The following is a 13,037-nucleotide window of genomic DNA, read 5'->3' on the forward strand; positions in this document are numbered from 1 at the left end:
TTCAGTCTCTTGGGCAGAATGTGGGACCTGAATTAACTTGAGAATTGACAGAGTCACTGAGTGGGGTAATGCCCCTGTGTAGGAATGTTCCTATAGGAATAGAATATCATAGAATATAGAATATAGAATATAGAATATAGAATAGAATAGAATAGAATAGAATAGAATAGAATAGAATAGAATAGAATAGAATAGAATAGAATAGAATACATATAGGATGTAATAGATTGAAATATAGGATAAGAATGTAATAGGCATTGCATGAATTGTATAATTCCCAGGAAAGACTGAGAAAAGTGATTTTAAAAAAATTTTAATGGAACACCATTATTATGGGGTTTTTTGGGGTAACATTTGCCTCCCTGGCTCCCTTGGCTCTTTCCTTTCCCCTCACAGGACACAGAGATGGTGCCAAGCTGCCACTTCTCCCCCAGTTTCCCTCTGCATGGAGATGGACAGGGCTGAGCTGGGCTCTTTGAGAGCTGGGCTGGAGCTACTTGAAACTAATTTATTTTTTGGAGATAGCACAAAATAGATGGCATTGGATCTATCCCCAGCCTCACTGGGGCACTCAGCTCCAAAAGCAGCCTGAGAACTCCAGAGTGTTGTTTTAAACCAGGGCAGGAGTGGCTGCACTCACAGAGGCACAGCCCAGCACAGTCAACACAGATTTATGTTGCACCAGGGTAATGATCCCCGAGTGCCCCTTGGAACAGGGAATTTATTGAGTTTATTGAAGGGAACAACAGTAAACCCAAGGAACACATCCATAATTTTAGACTTAACAGACTCCAGCAGCAGCAGCCTCAAGACCTGACTGCAGCAGGGTCCCGAGATTCATCTCAACAGCAGCTCTGCTCCCCTCATTCTGTGATCTTTGGCTGTCTTTGGCTGTGACATCTCAGTTTCCTGGGCATGTCAGCCTGGTTTTGGAGTGCCAGGCGTTGTGGGGTTTCCCCTGCAGCCACACCTTCCACTGAGCCCAGGGCAGGTGCTTTGATTCGCTTCCACGGATAATTGGTGGATTCAGGAGCCAAGGGTTTCCAAACCCTATTAAAAAAAGAAAAGGCGGGAGGGGGGGGGGAAATGATTTTTTAGTCTTTTTCATGGAGCTGTTGCCATGATCTAATGGGACTAAATTTGGTTTCCTTCTAAATAAATCTCGCTGTCATTTAGCGAGACTGCAAAATTAACGAGATGCAGCAGTTCTGTGCTCCATAGCAGGAAGCCAAAAGCAAAAGATATTTCAGATGAACAAATGAGGTGGAAATGACTTTTCCCCCCAAGGACTTATTTCCCATGAGAATACGAGTTTCTCAGGAAAAAAAATAAAAATAAAAAAGGCTCTAAAATTAGGTTGTGGCACAGAGTTCTGAGGCTGCATCTCCTGCATCCCTGATGGAAAACTCAGCTCCCAGGAGAGCAGCAACACTTGGATGGTTTGGGAACAGCACCAGGGCAGCAGTGTGGGTGTGTGGGGATGTGCAGGTAATGCAGGTGTGGGGTTTACTGCAGTGTTAATTAGGCTGAGCAATTATGAAGGGTGGATAAACTCAGCTGGGTTGGGAGAAAGGTTTTGGGGTTTTTTTTGTCCTTTTGCTGCTGGCAAAGGGACAAAGTAAACACTTTGCTGTTCTGTGGAGAATGTAATGGATGTTCTGGATTTGCACTGCTGTGGAAGAGCAAGGAAAAGCTGGGGAAGGTGTAATTAATGGAGAACTTAATGGAGTTTGTCCACAGCTGCCAAACAAGGAAGCTGCTTCAATATTTTAATTGGCTAAATGGGCACTTATGGATGTCCACAAGCTGCCTGCCCTGCCTGGGCTGCACCGCTGAATATCCTCAGGTGAGGTAAAAGCAGCTCCATCCCTGCTGATCCTGGAGACACATCAAAAACCTCACCAAGTGCTGATGGTTCCTGCTCAGCCCCCTGGATCAAGGATTCCCCAGGAAAGGGTTTTGCACCCTGGGAGCTTGCACTGATAGACTGGAGGGCAGGGAAAGCACCAGGGACCCCCAGTGAGCCCTGAAACCAAGGAAGAGACATGAGAAAGAGGGGCAGAGCCCTCAAGTCTTGTTTTCCTGAGGGCTTGCCTGAAATGGCAGAGAATGACTGAGATGAACTGAAACTGTGGTATTTTTTGCCACTGGAAAGGGACAAAACATCTCATGCTTTTATATAACTTCCGCTGCTCTGGGTTGTGTCTGAAATAGGCTTTTATTTGTCACTAATGATTATTTATCCAGAGCACTGAGCAGGTGAGTCAGTGTTTACTGCTAAAACACCAAAACCTCCCTCGCTGCATTGTTGTCACAGCCTTTCACGGACTAAGGAGTTGAAAAAAGGAAATTCACATTTGGTGTTCCAGCTTCAGTCCCTCTGTATTTATAGTTCACTTAATGCTTATGAGCATGCAGATATTGGCTGTCAGCTCCCAGCTTCCTTCAGTGGTTTTCATCCAGTCTGAAAATGATTATGGAATTAATTCAATTGCATTATTACTTTTCTCCTTGTAAAAACCTGGGAATTAGGGTAATAAAAATACTGCTTCTGATAGCATTACCATATTAACAGAGGTGGGAATCTTCTAAGGCAGAGACTTTTACAAAATGTCTTACATCTTAAATTCTAATGAGATGAGGGAACACTAAATGGTTAATCTACATGAAAGTCTGAGAGGCTGTTTAAACTTGTAGTAACATTATTTTGTAGGGGAAACAGGCAAAGACAAGCCAGAAAAAAATATTCTGATGTTTTCCCAGAAAGTCTGATCAGAGTCCCAGTGAAGTGATGAAGTCCCAGAGTATTTTTGACATCAAGAGAATCTGTGGCAAAAAAACCCTGTCATGAAGAAAGAGGAATATCCAATAATGGGTTTCTTAGTGAAACAAAAGTTCTCTGAACTTCTGCTGGGATAACATCCTCTGGGAGCAGGAAGTCTCTCCTCTGCAATAAATCTCTTTTCACATCAGCCTGGTGGCTCTGCAGGGCCCCACCACACTGAAGGGAGGAGTTTGTCTGTCCCTGGAAGGGGAATTGGTCCAGACTTTCCATTTTTAAGATTTTTTTCTCATCCATGGCCTCAGCTCTAGTAACAGCCATGATTTAAGGGTGTTGGAATACTGTAAATATCCCAGCAGCTGAGTGGAAACCCTGGGAAAGGCTCCTGTGGGCCCTTGAGAGGTGAATTGCAGCACAAAATAACTGTGAGAAGCACATGATGCTGATAATTAAAAATCATAGAAAGATTATTTTACATCATTAAATCAATTTTTTAGTGACTCTCAGAATTCACAGCAGTTAATTAATCTATTAAAAAATGGCTCCGTTAAGTGTAAATGTAATTGAGGCATTTATTAACAGGTTAAGTGCCTTTCTGGAAGTCAGACCTTCTTCTCCAGGACAAAACCCAAGAGCAGCCCATGGAGAAAAGAATGGACCTTGGGTTCCTTTTCATATCACAAGTAATGCCTCACACCGATGCATTTTTTGGCAAAGTGACAGAATCCAAGAGAGAAAAGCTGCTGGAGATGAGAGTGAGTCTTGTGGGTGAGAACACTTTGATGGACGAAATGTCAGAAAACAGCACATCCACGATAGAACTTATATCAAAATTTTATCAAAAGGCACCGAGAGATCAACCAAGCAACAAACCAGGGCAATCAGAAATGAAGCAAACAGATTCACCCCCACACTCAAAGGCTTAGTCACTGCCCTGCAGGTTGAACTTGTCTGCTGATGCACTGAACTGTTCTGTAATAAATATAGAAAACTCAAGACGTGCATCAGGCACAGCAATCTCAGCAGCAACAGTCGTGGGGAGGACTCACAGGTCCAGCAGGCAGATTGGAGTTTGTGTTTAGGCTATGCTTAAAATCCCCTTGGATCTGAGTTAGCCTGATGGACAAATATTGTGTTTGTGGGGTGCCCCGTGGCAGGAAGGAATGATGAATCTGACCCCATGTTCTCAGAAGGCTAATTTATTACTTTTTGATACTATATTATATTAAAGAATACTATATTAAACTATATTAAAGAATACAGAAAAGATACAGAGTATTAAAAATATAATAATGAAAACTTGTGACTCTCTTCAGAGTCCCAACACAGCTTGGCACTGATTGGCAACAAGTCAAAAAAAGTCACCCCAGAATCTCAAAAAACAATCTGGGTAAACCATCTCCAACGACATTCCAAAGGAGCAAAACACAGGAGAAGCAAATGAGATAAGAATTGTTTTCCTTTTTCTCTGAGGCTTCTCAGCTTCCCGGGAGAAAAACCCCGAGCAAAGGGATTGTTTAGAAAATGTGAATATGACAGACAAATAAGTTTGGTTTTGGCTCAAAAGTTTTGGCTGCCCTTGAAACGATTTATGCAGCCAAGATGGACATATTCCCTATTTTCCATATCTTTGTGGTATTCCTTGATCTTTGTGATATTTTGGAGATGAAGGATGGTGTTCATGCCGAGAAGAATAGTGGATTTGTCTTTCCAAACAAGCTGTGCGTCTGCTGGTAGATAAAACCAGCACTGGGAGACAAAAGAAACATTGGGATGGATTCCACTGATTGATGAATGGAAAAAGATATTTGCTTTTACAAATAAACTTAAGGTTTGCTGATAAATGAAATTAGACATTGAAAGATGTAAGAAACAATGAAGAAAACCTCCTAAATTCCATAAGAATTAAAAATTAAAAGGGAGGGTTATACATTAGAGGGGAATCTTTGGTATCAGGTGTTTTGGGAGGTTTGAACCTCTCAAGTACCTCAGAAATGGGGAAAGAGAGAAGGGAAATGTGGCTGGAAATTGGGATAAAAAGGAGGCTGCATCCTCCAAAAATTCGAGAGATCCCAGGGGAATGCAGCATGGCCTCTCCCTTTATTTGAATAAAGTCAAAGGACTCCTCTGTCTCCTTTTTGGAAATAAACCTCTGGTGTTTCTGGATTAGTTTTTCTAACAATGCTCACATGTGTTGTTTAGAAAGCAAAGAAGTGAATAAATAGAGGAGAAAGCTTTTAAATAAATAGAAACTTTTTCTGATTTATGGTGCACGAAATCCAAAAGGGAGGAAACATAAAGATGTTTTAGGCAATGGATTTAGTCTCAGCAAACTCGGCTCCTTTGTGCCACTTTAGGCATTTTTAAGAGGGAACAAGTGTCCCAACCTCAGCGCCGGCTCTCCGAGGAATTTTGGGAAATAAACAGAGATCCCAGGGAGGGATAAAACATCACTGAGCACTTCTCACCTCGCCCGGAGCTCCTGCTGGCCCAGGGCAGGAGAGAAGTCATTGTCCCCTTTTGTCATCGGCAAATGCCGCTGTGTCACCACAACCCCCGGTCCCCAGGGTGGCATCCCAAGGTGAGCAGAGAGCAGGGACAGCCTTTGATGGTGAATTTTTGGGACAGGGTTTATGATGAATTTTTGGGATAGTGTTTGGTACCCAATTTTTGGACAGCGTTTGATGCCCAATTTTTGGGACAGCACTTGATGAAGAATTTTTGGGAAGGGTTTGATGATGAATTTCTGGGATAGCGTTTGATGCCCACTTTTTAAGCTAAACACTTCCAGTCATCCCCCTTTTATTGCTGTTTCTTTCCAGGTATTGCTCATGAAGGAGAATTTTTGGGTTTGATATTCGGGATGTCCTGTGAGGCTTCCTTCCCCAAACTCAGCTCCTTTGGGCTGTGATCACCCTGAGGAATGGCAGAACTGCTCTGATATTTTGTGTACTACCCTATAAAATTTTATTTTAAGTTTTCTGGGAGGAGAAGACAAATTTAGCATGAGAACCAAAGAAAAGTTTCTTTTCCAGAGTGTTTAGAAATTGACAGTATTTCCCCACATGCACTGGATTCCCACTGACACAAATAATTCCAGCTGTGATCAAGGCAGGCAACAAGGCACCTCCTCAGCTTGCAGAGCGTGCTGCCTTCCTGTGCAAATGAGGGAGCTGTCGATGCTAATTACCAGCTCCAATCCCTTGTTATCAAACTCCTGCTATTTGTGCACACGGATGAATCAAGTGCCTGTGGATCTGGGACAGATGCTTGCAAGTGCTCTGTGAATGTATAATCACATTTCTAGCTCCTTCAAGGGAAGTAGGACCTGCATCTGAAACACAAACCACAGTAAAAATTCACCAAAAAACCCCCACGAATACTGGATGATTGTTTTGTGGTCGTTAGTGTTTAAAATTTTATTTTATTTTATTTTATTTCCTTCCAGGCAAGGAAGGAAATAAAATTTCCTTTCCTATGAAAGTGTTTTATCATAACATTTCAATTTAGCTGGTAAAGGAGGTTTTAAAAAGTGTTGCTTTATGCAGCTGTAAACCAGGTTATTAAATTATCCCATAAACTCAAATAATTAAAAATATAGTTACTGGATTCCATAAACTCATAATTGAAGCTTTTGTTGGGTAATTCTGAAAAATGAGCTCAAACCTTTAAAGAAAGTTTTAACTGGTATAAACAAGAGCACCTGACATTCAGGCCTCCTACATATTCAAATAAAGACATTATTATTCAAGTACTATTTGTACTGAAGTAATTCCCAGGCTTCCAGTCACAGAGAGAGGCATCTAAAGGGTGTAGCTTTGATTCCACATTAACAATTGATGGATGAGGGTTTTTTTTTGATTAATATAACATTCACTGTACATTTATAAGCACAAAGTTTGGCTAGAGAAGCGGCCATAAAAGTTCATTTTGGTAAATTTTGCCAAAAATTAATAAATCCCTGCAGAAACCTCACGCATTCTCCTGTCTCCCTGTCCATAAAGCACATTTATTTTGTTCACATTTATTTTTTTCACATCTATTTTGTTCAGATTGCTCCTCCAGACACATGTCTTAATTATTTTTGCTGTGGTTGGTGGCTGTTGTGAGAGCTGGGGCTGCAGCAAACACGGACCAGAACAAGGACCAGAATTATGCCTTTCTGTCTCCCTGGCCACAAGAAACTTCAAGATCCCCATCTTGAGTAAAATCAAACCTTAAATCTTTTGGCTGAAGGCTGCAGAATGAACTGAGGTGACTCTCAAACATTCCCTGTCAAGACTCATCCCATATTTCTTTGAATCACGTTCACTACTTTGATGGTAATATGGATTTTTTTTTTCCCTCCCCCTATGGTGAGGGTTCATTTAGTGACTCATTTTGCTCTCCTACGTAAAATAGTTTCTACATTTTTTTTTCTAAGTGCATAGCTGATTAAATCACAAATAATTGCTCTTCAGAAGGAACGGTATTTTAAATCTTTTAGACTTTCTGCCTTTCAAGTCAGGGAGTTCAATGAATCATTAGGCATTTCAATGTATTAAAAATTTCAGTGGTTTGAACAATAAAAACCCTGCTCTGTTTAATTTCCTTCTCTGTTAAAGTTACTTTTGTTCTCACCTATTATCTGCTCAACACAATTAGCGTTTGGTGATCTATGCCCCACTCTCCCAGTGTGGAATAAATCGATGGATGCATGTGTTATATTCAAAACACAGCACTGATTTCTACTTGTTAAAGCCTCAAACAGCCTTTAGCTCTGTGTGTGACTCTGACCCCAGCTGCTGTCCTGGGGAAAGCTCAGGACACAAAGAATTGCATCTTGTTTTATTGAAACCTCCCAAGGTGTGGCAGGGACAGAACGAAACCTCCAACTTTCATTGCCATTGTTATGAGAGTGCCCTGAGCCCACACACACCAGCGCTGAATTGCCAATTAGAGAACAAAAACTGCTGCCAAGGGCCTGATGTATTGAAGGGTTGTATTATTGGAAATCAAGAAACTTCAGCTCGCTGTTGCTGGGTATTGTCAGAGTAAATGGGTTTTATGTGAAGCCAAGCTGTTCACTTTGCTGCAATGTCCTCCAGGACTGGGCACAGGAATCAGCAGCTCTTCCCTGCTCCCACTGACTGCACCAGCTGAGGATCCTCACCCTTGCAGAGCCAATCTTTGATTTGGTCAAAGCTGCTGCTTCACTTCAGTTGCATTCTTATCTTTACACTCAACACAGGGATAATCACATTTCTGCCATGAACAGGCCCATGCTGAGGGGTGCAGAGTGTGTGGTGCATGTGCTCAGCATCCCCAGCAAGCAGAGTGGTCCCCAACCCTCCTGGGGGATGAAGAGGAGCTGCATCCTCAGCACAGAAAATCCCATTTTTCCAGAAAATCCCATTTTTCATTCCTGACCCAAGACAAGGAGCTGCTCTGGGCTTTTTTCACAGCTGCCTGCTGTGATCACTCAATTGCCTGATCCATCATTTCACTTGAAGGAGCTCCTGAAGGCATTGACAGTGGCTTGTCCAGCTGGAAATTTGTGCTTCCAGCTGGAAACTCTGTGGCAAGGGGCTGACATTTGTTTTCATTACCCACACATCGTTTTGGTACCTGAAGTAACTGTGCAGAGCAAGTTTATGTGATAGCTCTCCTGAAGGGATGAGTAAAGATGAGCTCCCCAGTAATCAATATTGACATTAAAACCATTTATTTTCCAGTGATAGCTGCATTTTCTCCACATCTCACATAAAGGAAAAGGAGAAAATTACCATAGAGTAAGTTTTTATAGATCCCAAAGAAAAAGGGTAACTCCTTGCCATAAACAATACTTATTTTCATTGTTGCAGTTTTATAATATCACTTTTTTTAAAAAAAAAATTGTCTTTACTGGCTCATTTTTTATTTCTTCTTTCTCTCTTTCTATTCTTTCAAACATTAAGATTGGCTTCTCCCTTCTGCACATTGCTCTGCCCACAGTTTCCCACCCACCTTCCCTCCCTCAGAACCAAATCTGATGTTAAACTGATCACCAGAGCAGTGCAGAGCACGCAGGAGCACAGGGATGCTGGGGTGCATTTTCCATGTGTAATTTAGTGTACAGAAATGCCCAAATGAGTTCATCTGAGAGTTGGACATGCCTGCTCTGCTGCTGGGCCCCTTTTTGGGTTGTTTCCCTTTGTTTCCTGCGGTGATTTTTGTGATGTGAAAGGAAAAGATCTTAGAAACGCTCTGACACCAACAGTCCGTGAATTCATACTGTTTTATTTTATCCTGAAAGGAGGTGAGACTCTATAGCAGGCAAAAGGTGAGAGAAATATCATCAGTGGAAAACAGAATTTCTTGGCCACTGATGAAAAGGAGCTGCTGCCCAGGGAGGTGGGAGATTCAGCAGCCAAGGGGAACAAAACCTTGGGAGATGCTGCAATAACAGGGTGTAAATCTGAGAGACTTTGGTACTTAACAAAGTGGAAGGATCCATTTCAAACTGACCAAACTGATCTTCTAAACTTGGAATTTAATAGCAGGATGCTGCTAGAAGAGCATTGAGATGGAGAGCCTAATTCACCGTACATTGAAGCACATGTCTCCCACTGCAGGGTGAAAACTGAGTGAAAAACAGGTGAAAACCAGGTGAAAATCAGCTGAAAATCAGGTGAATACCGGGTGAAAAGTCAGGTGAAAATCAGGAGAAAAACCAGGTGAAAACCAGGTGAAAAACCAGGTGAAAGCCAGGTGAAAACCAGGTGAAGATTAGGTGAAAATCAGGTGAAAATCAAGTGAAAATCAGGTGAAAACCAGGTGGAAAACCAGGTTGAAAACCAGGTGGAAAAGCAAGTGAAAATCAGGTGCAAACCAGGTGAAAATTAAGTGAAAATTGGGTGAAATCAAGTGTAAAAGAAGCGAGATGGGCATTTGCTGTTGTTTCCAAGGGGGAGGGGATTTTCCAGCCTGGCTTTTCCTCCTGCTGATGGCTGAACCTCCATTCATCAAGCAAACAACATTCTGAGCATAAAAATAGTGGCATTCTCTCCTCCCAGGAGCCTCAGCCAGAATTTCATAGCCAAGGTGTTTGGGGAATGACACCTTCTTGTCAACACTCAGCCCCAGCTGCTTTCACTGCTGGTGGCTCTCCATTGTGAAAAAAAAAGAGATTTTTTTCAGAGAGACTTTGGCTCTGATTTCTAAATTTGCTTTAATCTTCTCAGTCTGAATCAGTGCCTTTGAGTTAGTCAGGGAGTGTTCACGAGATGTTCCAAAATGTTACTTTAGAGCCATCTCTGGGTGGCTTTTTAGCAGCAACACAGCTTCTATTGTATCTTAAATAGTAAATTCAGGACATCTCTACTTGGATTACTCATTTTGCTACCACTGTGAAAAAAAAAAAAAAAAAACCAAAACCCTAAAAGATCACCCCAAACCCTCACCCCAAAAGACCCATTTGTGTCCCTGTCTTCAAGGAAATTACAGCAGTAGCAAGTGGCACAAGATAGCAATAATATAATATAATATAATATAATATAATATAATATAATATAATATAATATAATATAATATAATATAATATAATATAATATAATATAATATAATATAATATAATATAATATAATATAATATAATATAATATAAGTAATATATTTAATGTAATATATTATATAATAATAATTATAACAATAACAACAATAATAACATTAACAATATTATTATCAACAACATCAGCAATAATAATAATATTAACAACAGCAATAACAATAATAATAGCAGGCAGGCTTTGAGCCACTCACAGCTATATTGAGCAGGTATAAATCCACACATTTTCTTCCTTGTGTGATGTTTTTTTTCTTTCCTAGCATTAAAGTTCCTGCACACTTTGTTGGCAGCTTTTCCTGTCCCCTGTGCACTGTTGTTTAGCTCATTATTCTGCGCTCTGCCCATTTAAACTGCAACCTTGGCAAAAATGATGAAGTTTTCCCAATAAAGGGTCTAAAGTGGGGTTGGCAGCAGGGCAGTCACTTAACTATCAAATGTCTGTGCCAGTTAAGGGAATTCTGCAGCCTAAACTTCTCAGCTTGTGTGGATACTCTAAAAGAAGCAGATGCCCAAAGCAGCATTATTTATTTTAATTCTATATATACAGTCTGTTATTTTATTCCTTTTACTGAGCTGCTGGTTCTTCATGCAAGAAATTCCACTCCCATATAATAATTTTTTTAATACAGAGAAATAGACCTTATTTATATGGTAATACCATTTATATTTGTATGGCTTTAGTGCTGATTGTATCTGTGTAAAACAGTGTTTAAACTGATTGAAGATGTCACAATTTGTCTTTTTCCCAGAACCCCAATGGATGTGACATCATTGTTCCTGTAAAATTAAGGATTTTTTTCCTTTTGCTGCTGCCCCTTCCATTCATCCTCTCTGTTATCAGCCCAATTTGTTCAAAATGCTGCTTGCCCCCTCCCTGTAATTTTGGGAATGTTTCCTTCTCTCTTTGGCTGATTCCACACCAGAGTTAAATTCCCTGCCCTGATGCTGCTGCACCAGCCTGACTCCAGCTTGTTTCCTCCGCATCCTTCCCTTATTTTCCCTCTCCAAGCATTCTCTGCTGAAAAGCTCCTCCTCTCCTTGCTCAAGTGCCTCCACAGCAGAAACCCAGCTGTGGAACTTTCTGGAACACTTGACCCCTGTGGGGTTGGTGACCTGCTTGAAGCAAGTGCTTTGCTCCAAAGTGGCAGCTCTTGATTTAATGTGTTTTCTTCTTTTTAACCCCATTTCAGAGCAATCTGTGGGCACCTCTGTGTGCTCTGTTTCCACAGTACTCCAGAAATTCTCAGTGCTCAACAAACCATCCCCCTGTCACAACACATCCTGCAGCTTCAGGAATCAGTGCAGTGCCATAAATGAGGCTCAAATGGCAAATAAAGGGCAAGAACAGGTTAATACTGCAGCAGAACAAACTGAAGTCTTGGCATGTGCTTTTCTGAAGTGTCAGAAAAATCCAGCACTCAGAAGGAGTGGAATCAGCAAGGCTGCTCTCAAGCAGAGTTTGGCACTATCCTCTGTGCTTTGAGACATATTTAATGTGGGAGAGACCCCATATTTAATGTAGGAGAAACCCCAAATCCCAAAAAGCCCCTCAGAAGCAGCAGAGAGCACTTTGCACCCCTGGTGTCTCCTGCAGCTCCTGCTCTGGGCTTCCCTCAGCACCTTCCACTCTGAACTCACCCAGGGCCCGGCTAAAAGCAGCATTTCACTGTAACCCATGTAAAATTGGTAATTTTCACTTTAACCCATGTCAAATTGGCCATTTTCACTTTAACCCATGTAAAATTGGCCATACAGAGTCAGGGTGTGTTATCTCTGATAACTGACTCTTCAAAGCCCAGTTTGGTTTGCAATTGTGGAATTTCTGAACTCCGAACACACCCAGGGCCTGGCTAAAGCAGCATTTCACTGTAACCCATGTAAAATTGCCCATACAGAGTCAAGGTGCAGTATCTCTCATAACTGACTCTTCAAAGCCCAGTTTGGTATGCAATTGTGGAATTTCTGAACTCTGAACACACCCAGGGCCTGGTTAAAATCAGCGTTTCACTGTAACCCATGTCAAATTGGCCATACTCAATTTCACCCATGTAAAATAGGCTGTACAGGGTCAGGGTGTGATATCTCTGATAACTGACTCTTCAGAGCCCAGTTTGGTTTGCAATGTGGAATTTCCCCACTAATTTAAGTTGAGGGAAAGAAATAGAAGCAAGTCACAGGCCCCCCAAGGGCAGATCCTTCTTCTTTGTCCTCACATGTGCACACAAATCACTCAACACCCTCAGTTTTCTAAGAAAATGAAAAATATTCTACACTGACACATCTCAGAGCTCCAAAACCCTCAATCTGAAAGGAATAAATGCTAAAAAATATGTTGAAGAGCATTTTTCTCCCCACTTGGATATGGTTTTGACTGCCGTCACCTCTTGGTGGGTGACATTATCAGAGCACAGCCACCAGAGCTGGTCCCTGGCTAAATGACAGGAACCAGCAGGATCCATTCCATCCTCCTGAGAGGTTCAGCACAGCAGAAACTGAAAAGGCTTCTGTGGACAAGTCTGACAAAAATGCTGTTTTCTACCTGAATTACCTGCCAGTCACTGAGGATGCAGAGTGTCCTGGCAGTGTGTCACACAGGGCAATATTCTGATTTACAGTCCTCCTGCTGGACCTCAGCTGCCATCAGAACAGAGCTGGAAAGTGAGGGAAAACA

Source organism: Melospiza melodia, chromosome 14 (assembly GCF_035770615.1).
Source record: "Melospiza melodia melodia isolate bMelMel2 chromosome 14, bMelMel2.pri, whole genome shotgun sequence".
Taxonomy (NCBI): domain Eukaryota; kingdom Metazoa; phylum Chordata; class Aves; order Passeriformes; family Passerellidae; genus Melospiza; species Melospiza melodia.